A 13,351-nucleotide genomic window follows, 5' to 3' on the forward strand; every position below is an offset into this window, starting at 1 on the left:
TTTGGAGCCAGAGTATGTGCAGGATGGACCGGCTGGAAGAGCCACAGTATTATCGTCGTGCAACTTCCACTAACCAAAACACCACAAACAAGTGTCTTCAGGTCGCTACAGATTCTTGTGTTGGTTTCAAAACAAACACTCAATGACTCTTGTGTTAGTGTTCGCTACGTTTCCTCACATCATTCCTCCTTTGTCATGCCGCAGAAGCCCTCTGTCCATTGTCATTAGAGCTGACAATCATGGCATTGTTGTGAGAAGATGACTTGAACACAAATTAGCGGGATCATTACCATCAGCACAAATACATACATTTGAGAATACCTCATTTGATATGTGTCTTGGTTTTAAAGTGTGACTCATGTCCAATCTGTTGACATAGAGAAGGCAGGTTTATGACCTAAACTGCAGGGGGGTACTCCACATTAAGAAGTGGGGTACTCCACAGCTCAGTCTTGGGACCATTTTTATTTCCGATGTATGTCACATTTCCTTTGCAGACGGGATTGGTTTTTTTTATGCAAGACATTGCATGTCTATAATAAATTGCAGCCAAACCAGTAATGAATTGCTTGAGGGGGAAAATGCAGCATTTCGAGTCATTAATATAATTACCGTATCAAGTGAAATGTCTGTTCTCTGACTCTTTCACAGCAGACAATGTGACTCGTTAATGTTCAAACGCACAGGTGATATTAATAACAGTAACGATGGCTCTGTTCCAGTAGCGTTCCACAAAACAGTGTGCAGGATACCAGGACCTCCCTTATGTGGAATGCTGAGTTGAAATACACCTGAGCTATTTCTTGCTATGACGTGTTGAAATGTCTGTGGCGTCTGCAGTGGTTCAAGGATGAGAAAGAATTAGGACGCCCGGTCTCTGTTACATAAAATCTATTGTAAAAACCCAAATGGTTCCTGCTTACCTTTCCTTTCCCATTGACTATAAATTGATATGGACCGCACGTCTCCGTCTTCTTCTGTTGTACATAAGTGAGCAAAAATACCCCTGCGACAGGCCCTAACATATGCCACTAATGTGACGTTAATTCTGGGAAATACAAACAGAAAACATAAGTGATCTGGCCGGTGGAACCTCAGAATTGAGCCACGCCCCTTCCGCTAACCAAAGCACACGTTTAGCTTACCACTAAAACGCCAAGGATCCCTCTGATTGGTGCAGTGTCCGTCTGAAGAAGACAATCTTGTTTATTGTAGATTCTAGTCTTTCCTTCTCTACACTGATAATCTGGTTAAGAATAGTGCAAAGAGCTCGATCAATCGACACAGCTGGGGTTTTTTTTACATCAAATAATGAATTCAGAATGACTCACTTGGACATAAATCAGCATGATAGTAAATATCAAAAAATAATCTGGTTTGGGCAAAATTTTATTTGAAGTGAATTTAAACAAAAATGTCCCATCTGTTAACATGGAGGAGGCGGGCTTTATGACCTATACTGCAGCTAGTCAGCGGAGGGAGTTGTAAATATTTATTTTTTTACTTAGCCTACTTGCTGAACTAAAACAGTCTTTGTATGCCTTGATGTAGATCCCTCGACATCACTTGTTTGCTGATGACACACAAATATGTGTCAATCAAGACATCTGTTTTTTCAGACGTTAGTTGATTTTGGCTCCCCCTTTGGAGAACGCAAAACCTCTTATCTATTTGATGAGCTGATCTTGAGTCAGTAGTGTTTTCTTAAGAAAAATATTTTCTTGTTTCCTTGTGAAAGGCAAACGTATTGCCCATCGTGATTCTTTTGTGTGAAAAATGTAAACAGGCTGTTTGAGAAGCATGCCGTGAATCGCTTGGTTTGACCTCTACCTGTCTGCAGCAGTTACAGACATCAACATAACTAAATAGTAACGATCAATTTTGTCCTTGATTATCTCTTTTGCCTTTATAGGGAATAACAACACCTCATTATTATTTTCAGTAAGTATCACGGCCAGGTGAAAACGTCTCACAGGAGCTTTAAGGTTCCTTTGCAATTGCTTTTTGCTTTGTCATCTATTTTTATCAAACCTGCATGATCGATCGATTCGACACAACACAAGAGTCAACTATACATGGAATTCCACAAAACAGTGTTTTTGGGAGAGATAAAAAAACAGCAACACACCTGTGACCACATAGCAAACATTACATTTCAGCAATTGCAAATAAATCTAAAAACCCAGTAATTCAGGAAACATCACTGAGAGAGAGAGAGGGAAAAAAAAACGTGTCACAAAGCAAATAGTGTTGCCCCACTTTCTGTAATCGGTGAGGCTGTTGTGTTCTCTGATGCCCCGTGTTATCTTTCAATGTAGTGTAGAGTTGAAATGCTGTCTATTTTTTAACATTTTCTAAAATGCTGTGTTTTAAAAAAAAAAGTTTTTCTTTTTTGGGGTTTAGTCTCTTCAGGGCCACCATAGTTAGGCTTCTGATATATATTGAGCAACTGAGTTTACAAGAAATTGATCTGCACTGCTATAAAAATACGTTGTGGTCTTTTCTTTCTCTTCTATGTGACTGGATTGTGATGGCTCGTGCTTCAACCACTGACACATCTACAGGTAAGCTGTGATATTCCTTTATTTCTTATTGAATATGAACTTCCTGCCTGCATGGGGGTCTGCTCTGCTGAATCCAAATCATAGCATCAGGTTCAAGTGTCATCATGCTTCAATCACTGAAGTTGCAATCTTTCTTGTTGAAGACCTTCATGTGTCTGTGTTACCCAGTTTGGAAAAGTTGATCAGATGCGATGTCCTAATAGTGCATTCAGTTTGTACAGTTTCTGTTTAAAGCATATTTACGTTTGCTCCATGCTCTGTTTGCACAGAGACAGTGTAACCAGAGCACCTCGTGATTCAGAAATGTATACAGAATCCATGTTTGCATGGGATAAGCAGAATTGGTATCAAATGGAAGGCTTTGTGCAATATTAGCTTAATGTTACCATTAATGGGCTACCGCATAATATCTGTCGACTGTGCTAAAAGAGAGGAAAGCATCCCTGTGCATGCAGCCATACATGTCATCCATCTCACCACTCTGAGATTTCACTCCCACAATGGATTGAAGCTTCTGTTCTCTCTGCAGTTTTCTTCTTGCAGTGTTGGGGGACGAGGCACCTGAGTGTGCAACCAAACATCTGATAAAAAATGTTGTTAAAAACTGCAGCTGCAACCTTCTAGTTCTTAACAGGAAAATAATGAACAGTGAAAACAGGATAGTATTTAAAGGGGGTTCCCCTGTGTGTTGGACAAAATGTGAATCATTTGTGTTGCAGTTTTCACTTTGAGTTTTCGCAGGACTGAAATGAGGAACAACCGAAACAACTCTATCAGTGTAATTAGTAGAGGTGTAACGATTAAAACTATACACTACAACCATCTGATAATGGCTGGGGCTCAGTGGTAGAGTCGGTTGTCTCTCAACAGGAAGGATGGGGGTTCGATCCCCAGCTCCTGCAGCAACATGTCCGATGTGTCCTGAGTTGCTCCCGCTGCTTCGTTTTCACTTTAATTGGCGACCTCTACCATCAGTGTGTGAATGTGTAGGTGTGACCTGCGGTGTAAAAGCGCTTTGAGTAGTCAGACGACTAGAAAAGCGCTTCACGAGCTCAAGTCCATTTTCCATTTTCTATAACGGGTTCATGATACTTTTTATTTTATTCAAATTTTTATGAAGACATGAGATTTAAGTCAATAAATGAATAAATATTTTTTATTTTATTTTAATTCTCTGACAATAGAAATACAAAATATGCCGTTTTCTTATTTAAAAAAAAATAAAAGTCGTACTTTTAAAATTTGAGGATGTACAGTTATAAATAAAACAATGTACATTTTTCTTTACAGACAGTGAACACTAATAAGATCTTCCAAATATATTTTTGAAATGTTTTTTGAAATGTTTTAACAAAGGATTTTAAAACAAATCCTATTTCAAAAAAAAAAAAAATACAAATAAGGTAAATCTATTTAAATACACAGAGGTGTGGACTGCCATTTTGGCACATTTTGCAATAAGTGTGATATGTGATTTAAAAAAAGATTAACTCAATTTGATTTCACAGGATGTAAATGTAACAGTTGTGGCTGCTCTAATGAAAACATCCAAAGGAATTTACCTCAGTAACTACTGAATGGATTTTATTTATTTATTTAGCATTGGGAAATATTTGTTATTGATAATGAGACTATCACATAAAAGTACACAAAGGTAGAAAGAAGTGTTGCCAGCTTTTTGAAATGCTGCAGAAAAAACCTCATAAACAGTTCTGATCAGGACATAAAGCTGTTTGTGTTTCTATCACCTCACTTTTTTTTCTTCTTTTTTTGTCAGCATTGATTTTTAAGTTGTGACCCAGATTCTACGACTCAGTGCGTGAACTGTAAAGAAACGCGTCACACAAGGCCCTGTGTGGGTTTACACTCAACCTGTTCCTTCAGTGAAACCTCGAGTTGTGTGGCCTGATGTGATCCTGTTATAATCGGGAGTGGATTTATGTAAGGTATGAGGAGCTTATGAACCCCCTGGCAGTCTGTGTGGAGCTGTGCTGTGTTTTCATGCTTCAGGGAAAGTTGAAAAACGCTCTCAGGCTTGGATGGGGTTGAATTATTCATGGCGATAGGAGGGTGAGGAGCTGTAAAAGCCTTCATCTTCGCTTTCTCTGCCTCTGGCTGTGCTGCGCCCTGACTGATGGGGTGAGTTTGGGTAAGACGGCACATGAACATCATTTCTGGAGAATATCAGTACCGCATGGACTGACTGTGCTAACACACTGGTTGACTTTTCCTGGAGAGTCCCTTCCAGGCCACACATTTTTGGGATGCTGTTGATCCATATCTAAACATCTGTTTCTGGTTTTTCTTCACCCATCATTCTGGTTGTCGTGTTCACATTCTCATACAGTGTGCTAAAGCTGTCTCAGCTGTCGGCCCGGTTTTAAAGTACCCTAAAATCCGGTCTACAAGACGCACTTTTAATACCTTATTTTGTCATCTAAAAAGTTGGCTGCATCTTAAACCCCAGTATAAAATGCTGACAGACGCCCTGTCATTAGCGAGAGTGCAGCCGCCATCACACACTGCACGCGAGGTGGCGCTATTCAAAATTCATCCCCATTCCTTGTGTGTTGTGAGCTGTGCTGGGATACATAGCGACACAGACCTTGCTGGCTGCGAGACTCTTTAACCTCTTTACTCCCTCCCTCGTGCATTTAAAGCAAACAGAGGATTTACATACTGTTCAGTAAATAAAACGTGTGGAGTGCTCTTTTGATTGAAAGACTCCTATATGAAAGTTAACCAGTGACCAGCGGAGTCGCTCAGCGAGACATCACATCTTCACATCTTTTAAATCGATCAAAATTTCGAACTCCATCCTCCGCCGTCTTCCTGCATCTCCCTCTATCCCATTTTCCAAACTCAACACAGCTTAGGTTCATCATGAGTTCTGGTCCTGCTCGAGGTTTCTGCCTCTTAAAGGGACGTTTTTTCCTCTCCACTGTAACTTTGCTAAATGTTTCTTAGTGCTCATGCTGGATTAACGTTGGGTCTTTGTAGATAGTATATCAAAGAGTGAGGTCTTTTAGCTCCTCTTTGTGTCTTGAGGTCAAATTTGTCATAGTGGCGCTATACAAGTAAAGATTGATTGATTGATTGATTGATTGATTGATATAGGTTGAGACATTGTCGTGTATATCGATATAGTTTATGATGCTTTAAAATAACGTTATACTTTCTGTAGAGCCACCAGTTCACATATTTCTCCTCTCACTGTGTCTTCACTCTGCTCCGCCTCTCTCCCTCTCTGAGTCCGTTGTGACGTTTGTAATATTAAAACAAGGGTTGATATTGTTAGATTTCTACTAGTACCATGTTAGAGTTTAAGATTCTGGAAACCCTTGTGTTTTAATATAATATATGTTGGAATTGACATTTTGAATAAAATAAGTTAGACTCAATGATGCAGCAAACTCTTTTCTCAGCTCCACTTTCAAACTTTCAGTGGATTATTTGAGTATTGTAAAGTATCGCAGTATGTATCGTATGGTGACCCATGTATCGTGATTCCTATCGTCCCGAGGTCCTTGCTTAAACTCAGCCCTAATAACAAAAGTCCAAATACAACATCGATTTAATCAACTGACAAATATTTTGTGCCTAATCTATCTTTGCCACCAGAGCTGCATCGCTGCTCCATTAAAGACACAAACTGTTGTTGCCCTGGCTGGCTGGCGCGTTCCTTCATCAAGATAAGCGCACTCACACGGGTGCAATTTTGGCTCCGTCTCACATGATTGAGAAATGTTTGGTAGAAATCACGGTGCCAACCTGTGCTGGTTTTATGAACAAACAGGCTCAAGGCCAAAGACAGGTGAGCAGCGAATCAGAGGTGGCTTGATTTACTTTCTGATATTTACAAGGAAAACTCGAATAACAGGAGCTTTGAGGGTGAGTTGTGTTTTTGTTGTTTGGTTTTTAATAGGGAGGCAGCATTCACAGGCTGTAAAACAGGGTTGTACTCGAGCAGTGCCATAACTTTTTTTTATACCTTATTGTCATTTAAACTCCAATAAGTACAGAAGAAGAAGAAAAGATGCAAACATTCCCCTTGGTCTGAAGCAGGCATGACATCATGCGTGAGGATTTGAAGGCAGATCTGTTTCACATTTGGGTGTTTGCAGATCAAAAAGCTGAGAGAAGATGCTCTGAATGGGTGTCAGTTAATGTGTTTGTCAGATGGGAAAAACAGCATGTGAACAGAAATTGTAAAATTGTTAAAAAAAAAAAAAAGAAGTTGTGATTCTTTTCACACTGTGAACGAAGTAGCGACTGACGTTTATCACACAGTTTTGGAAATACTAGAGATAGTTTTATTAGCAGCATGAAGCTCTAGTCAACACTCGAATGTTCATGTTGTCAGTCTGTGAAACCAATAAAGAAGCTTTGCTGCTCAGAAAACATCCTCTTTTTTTTTTTTTTTTATCTTATTCTGGCGTCAGTAAAAACCCTCATTCAGCCTCTGCCTGAAACTATTAGTTTCAGCTGCTGTCTCTTTAAGACTCCCCTCCCCATGTGCCCACTTTCTTCTGATTGGCCAGAGGAAAGAACGCTGCAGGGCTGCCAGTGGGGGGGGGGGGGGGGGGGGGGGGCTGCTCTCCAGTGTTGGGGAGAATAGAGCCTGTAAAGAGGTTTCATGCTGGGGCTTGAGGCCGCCTCGTGAAAATCTTAGTTTCATATCAGGAAACTTATCACGTGATTAGCAGAACAAACTGTTTAGCGCCCTCTGCAGACTCATCTAGGAATTACTCCAACATATGTTAACCTCATGATCTGAAATCCCACGTTCGGTTTGGGTGTCCAGGATTGTAACACTATAGGTGAGTTTTTCAAATCGGGATCTGTTTAATAGGTCAACTTTCGGTTTTTGTGGATGCTTACTGAGATCCTCAATATGATGTCACGCCTGCCTTTTCTTCTTTAATACGAAGAAAATGGTACGCCGACATACCCAGCAGTGAGTACATGAATCCTAGGACTGTTTGTTTCATATATTAAAGGGTTCAATTGAGCATTTATGATGTGCCTCAGCCATGACCTTAAACTCGACACTCTACAGATGAGGATCTTTTTCTGCATGTGTGAATCTTTAATGTTCCACTTGCACTGTACACATTCGCACGTCTGTCAAACATTTATTTTCCTGTTGCGTAAACTTCTCCACGACCTCTGAATATTTTACGGGCTGCTTTGATTGCCACGGTGACGAGGAATATATATATATTTTTTTAAACTTTGCGGCATAATGAACGTTGTCTCGTAAACATGCAGCTATCTGGATTTGTTTTTCTTCGTCTGGCCTCCTCTGTCTGCCCGGGCCGTCTTGTGGCTCGTGTGCCTTTCACCTTGGAGCGGCGAGCTGGAACTGGGGCGCTCAGCTCTGTGGCCTGTTATGTAAGGTTTGGCCGTGGCGCTCTGAGCTGCGCGGTCCTCTCTGCTTGTCCCGCTGCCAACGAGCACAGGAGGTTTCATCACCCCCTCCCCTCCTCCCCCCTCGTGTTTCAAAGAGCCCTCTGGACTCTGGATATTGTTTAGGCTGCTCTGTAGTTTGCCTTATTCATTTTCTCCTCTCTCTCTCTCTCTCCTTTAGAGCAACCATCTGTCGCTCCCTCTCTGATAGCCGCCCTGTTTTTAAAAAAGCCTCGTCTTCGTCTTCTCTATCCGCTCTCTCCTCTTCTGCTGACTCACTCTGCTCTCTGAAATTACAATGCACATAAATAGCTCTCTCTCTTTCTCTCTTTCTCTCTATCGCTCTCCCTCCTGTTTGCACCATCTTGTTTTTCTACTGAGATAGTCTCCAACTAAAAGCTGTGAAGAAGGATGGCTTCCTCCCACAGATATTATTTTAGCAGGTGCTGAACTGCATCATTAACACACACACACACAGCAAAGTAGAGCCTCGTTGTTGTTATCCCATAAAATGATAAAGCTAAACACCATCTCTTGTCATCACCGTTCAAAATGATTGACTGTCTTTGGACTGACAGACTTTCTAATTGGAAACACTCTTTAAGATGCTCATGAGACCTTATGGACAGACAAAGTCGTAAAAACAACAATCGAAACGTTCATTTCAGCAGTAACGCCTAGTTTAAGTGTGACATATGGCTCTGACCTCGTCACTCATTGCACATTGATTTTACAAGCAGAATTAGTAGAAGTGTGAGCGCTGGTGTGTTGGGCGGCATGTGGCAATTCAAGGCAGAATACAGAATAATGCCCTGTTACACATGTCAGGTGTGTAAAGGTGAAGCCAGAGTTACCTGACTGAACTTTCTTTTAGGTGTGGCTGCATTTTCTTTTGTAAATGGGAAAGCATGTGAAAGAAGTAATGATGCAACGATTCTAGATTTTGGTCGATTTTTTTTTGGAGCTTTTTATGCTTTTATTGTAGAGACAGGACAGTGGATAGAGTCAAAGGAAGGAAATGGGAATGGTATGCAGGAAAGGGGCCACCGCTTGGATTTGAACCTGGGCCGCTCGCCTGGAAAACTATAGCCTCTGTACATGGGATGCCTGCACTAACCACTAGGCTACCAGCACCCCGTTAGTTAAAGATTTTGATGATATGATTAGAGTATAAAGAATAATCTATTTTGTGTTTATGTACTTAACACTGGAAAATTCGACTTAATACGGTTTCAGTCGGATTAAAATGTTTACACGTATTTTTTTTAACATGATGTAAACATACTGAATGAGGTACAAGAGAGAACAATCACAGGACAGCGGGCTTTTAAAAAAAATACTCACCAGAATAATGAAGGCAGCGTTGACAGATTAATGAAATGCTTTTAAAAAAAAGCAGTGTGACCTCCTCTGCTGGATGTTTGGGTGTACCGTTTGACGTCTTAATTAACACCTATGACTCTGTGAAAACCTGTCTGCAGATCTCACAGTTTGTGCGTAGGAAAGTAAACAAAGGCAGTCAGTGTAAAATGATGGAGATAATGACTGAAGGCTGTTGTGTACAGTACACAGGATGTAAGAGAGGTCAGGTTATTCCGACAGTGTCTGCAGCATCACTCACTTCCCCGGTGTCTGTATTGACCCGCAGCATTTTGTCAACACAGGTCAAGTCAGGTCTCGATGACATCAGGTCTGGTATTAATGTGATCATTTCTTTGGTCCTAAAGAGCTTTGTGGCTGTGAGCACAATGTGGACCAAAGCTCCAGGAAAACAAAGACCATCCTCACATGATGGGATATGTTTTCAGTAATATTTCGTTATGCTAGTGAGATATGGGACACATATTTGTACAGTGCATGTATTTTTCACAATAAACTTTATTTATAGACCCCTCATAATACGTTAGAATAAAGCGCCTCGTAGCAGGAAGAAAAGGAAATAAAGCACACAGCGAAAACCAGTATTTATGAAGGACAACATTCAATTAAAAACAAAAATTAAAAAAGATTAACAAACAGTGTAATAAAACAGGCAACCTCTATGAATGAAGGTCAAACTTCTTCTTGAAATAATTACCCAGAAAACATATGTAGAGGAAGTCACAGCAAGAAGACACTCTGACCTGCAGCTCACCTCTGCTCTGAATGCCCTGAACCATGAAGTGGAGCTCTGCTGGTTTATCTGTCACCTTAACTGAGTCAACCTTTAACCGCGGAGGTGGCAGAGCAGAAATCCCCTCAGATGAATCAGATGTGAGACTCTCTGTGTTAAAGGTACTGCAGACGACCCGTGTACTAGCTTCAGGTTTCAGGACTTGTCTCTTTTCTAGTAGTCTGAGACATTAGCCAGCCTTTACGTGTGCCAGTTAAATAAGCAGCACGACTAACTACGTAAATAAGCACAGCTCTGACCTTATCATCAGAAGAGTCTATGCTGGCTGCTGTTGTGCTTCTGGTTCTCCTATCTACATTTGCAGAATGTCAGCTCTAAAATGATTCCCATAACAACAGATGTATAAATAGAGCCAGCAAGTGTACCTGTTTACACTGACAGGTGTTCCTGAATCGTCAAGTCTCTTACGTCTTTTCAATAGTTCTGAAAACCGTGTTAGAAAGCTCGTCAGGAGGGGAACATCGTGGGTTAAAATGGGTTGAAATTGGAGGTCAGTACACTCTTGGAGGAGAAATCAATCAAGCCAGCTTCATGCTGTTAGAGGTAGTTAATAAAGGGTTAAAAGAGCAGAAACCAACTCAATAAAGTTCATAGAGAGAGGGCTGTTTGTGTTTACATCTAATTGGACAGCAGTGAAGAAGCAGCCATGGTGTTTTTTTTTTTTAAGTGAAGCACTTGAATATTGATTCTCTTTTGTCATGCTCTGAGCGTTTCTGTAAAACATGTGAGGAACACGGGGTGGATTAAATGTTTGGCACACAGAGAGCAGAGGCAGAAACATGCATCTTTGACTGCCAAATGTGCATCCTTGGGGCTTTCAAATCTGTTGAGTAACACTGAGTTATTGGATGAACAGAAACACCAGACAATGTGTTTATAGTATCTGTGTGTTTGTCTGTCTTTGTGTGGGAGAAGGCGGCTGGAATCTCAAGGTTTTTATGCAGGTGTAAGTTTTTTGTAAATTTAAAATATGTTGGCGAGGAGGTTTTCTCTATGTGAGCGTTTTAATCATCAGGACTATCCCACAAAGTCTATGAAGTGCTTTTTAAACATGCTTGTTTTGTTTCTGTGTTCTGCCACATGTTCTGTGTACCGTCCAAAGAGTTAATGGTGGGTCCTGAGGCTAGACCAGTTGAGCACCACTGGTCTTAAGGCAGGACGACACTCAGCACAAATGACTTTAAATTGTCTGCAGGTAAAGTGTAATTTGGTAAGCATTGCTAGCACCACTAGCCTTTGGTCCTCCCTGCAGGTTAACACCAAGGGCCAACATATAAAAATATTAATAATTTTTTTAACCGAATAATAATTCAGGTGCCAACTAGCGAGGGTGACAACACTTAACCGTTGAATTAGTTAGTTAGTCGCACACAATCCTAATTAGTAGAGGAACATTTAATCAAGTGCAACAAACAGTAACTCAAAATAATTACTTGTTGTTTCTTGAGTTTTTACAGGTAGCCAAATCCTTCACAGAGCTCTCTTGGTGAAAATAAGTGTTTTTGTAAATTAGATCATGTTGAAACTCTGTTTGTTTTTATGCTCTTTGGGCGAGGCTCCGGGGGCTGCAAGCCGAGCTGCCACTCACTTAGCCTATAGCTTTAGTTAAGCTAAAATCCTTCATTTGGTAAAAAAAAAAAAAAAAAAAAGGAAAAAAACTTTAACAAGACAATGGCCAGCCTTTTTTTCCATTAAAAAAAATGTCTCGCTCTTCAGGGCACACAGGATGGCAAGAGGAGGATGCAAGCTAAGCTGACACAAGCTTTTTTGTAGTAGCTAGTGAAACCCAATAAACAGAAGAGGTCTAGTTTTCTTAAAATAAATGGACGAGTTAATAATACTGTTAGAATCACAGAACAGAGCAGTTTTTCTTGAAGGCTCTTTAGCAGCTACAGTATATCAAGTGGAGCTAAAAGCTGAGGTGCAGCTAGCTTATTTTTCCCTGGCTTTTTACGATGTATTAACCATGGTTGTTTATTTTGAGGGGTCTCATCCTTCCCCCGAAAAAATTTACTTGATAATTCAAACTTGTAAAAAAAACTGCCAAAACAGTTTCAGTTGAATAATCTGTGTTTATCTGATGCTCGTTGGCAGCCACGGGACGTTCGAAACAGCTGCAAATGAGCTACCGTTATCATTCCCTACAAGCAGCTGTTCATCAGTCAGGAAAGTTGAAGAGAGCTGAAATAACGCCGGAGGTCTTTTTCCTCTCTAAAACAAACAGAAATGGTTTTTAAAACCTTTACAACCCTGTAGTGTTTCTTTAAAGCTTTTGAGCAGAGCCTCAGGGCTGAGAGCTGAGCTGACACTAACTTTAGCCTGAATCTCCAACCTGGATTAATGATGACATTAAAAACAGAGTTGATGTAGTACAAGGATCAAAGATTAAGATATATCTTATAAAAAAGCAGGTATATTGATAGAACAATGGACCCGTGTAGGCGGGTATAGGAGTTAAGGTTTGACACTACTATCACTATATCGAACAGCTTCAGAGTCTAATACAGCCCTAGTTTTCATAACAGCTGATCCTGCTTGAGAGCATTGACTGGACCATCTGCTCTAAAAGGTTTAACACTCACTACAGACCCTCTCTCTGCAGACTATGAACCCTTGTTACTGATTATGTTTTGCTGTGAGCGGCTCTGATTAAATCTATACTGCGGTTTCATGCAGCTCTCAGTGTTCAGTCAAGTATTTGAGCTGCTTTGTCATAACATGGCATCATTATGATGAGTCAACCTCTTGTCAGCATTAGTGGAAAACAAACAAAAAGATCCACAGATCAAATGGACCGCTCTGAAAAGAATGTTTAGTCCTGCAGTATTTGACATAAAAGTTCTGAATCGTTGGAAAATGAAGATCAGCTTTAACGAACCCGCTTATTACGATCACATGAAGCATGTACTTATTCAAATGTGCAACCACATTTTTTTTTAAGTATGCCTTTATTTTAGAGATAGGACAGTGGACAGAGTCAGAAATTGGGGAGAGAGAGAGTGGGGAACGACATGCGTGAAAGGAGCCACAGGTCGGACCTGAACCCGGGCAGCCTGCCTGGAGGACCACATGCTCCACACAACTCACAAAGGGCAGTAACCCTCCCACAGCTAGGTGGGGTTTTTTTGCCCTCTGAGTCTGTCTTTATATTGTAAACCACAGGGCATGGTACAAGAAAGCCTGAGTCACCCGAGCCCTTCCAGAG

At 40.7% G+C, this 13,351-nt stretch overlaps 2 protein-coding genes across 4 annotated transcripts in view; one reads left to right on the forward strand and one right to left on the reverse strand.

Moving 5' to 3' along the window:
• thrb (thyroid hormone receptor beta) overlaps positions 1 to 13,351 on the forward strand; it is a 125,360-nt gene that overhangs the window by 26,573 nt on the left and 85,436 nt on the right. The window lies entirely within an intron of this gene.
• LOC132990574 (ubiquitin-conjugating enzyme E2 E1-like) overlaps positions 4,837 to 13,351 on the reverse strand; it is a 143,720-nt gene continuing 135,205 nt past the window's right edge. Inside the window, exon 7 of the transcript XR_009676075.1 lies at positions 4,837 to 4,859. The gene's annotated coding sequence lies outside the window, so the exon portion shown is untranslated. The remainder of the gene's footprint in view (positions 4,860 to 13,351) is intronic.

Source organism: Labrus mixtus, chromosome 16, assembly GCF_963584025.1.
Source record: "Labrus mixtus chromosome 16, fLabMix1.1, whole genome shotgun sequence".
Taxonomy (NCBI): domain Eukaryota; kingdom Metazoa; phylum Chordata; class Actinopteri; order Labriformes; family Labridae; genus Labrus; species Labrus mixtus.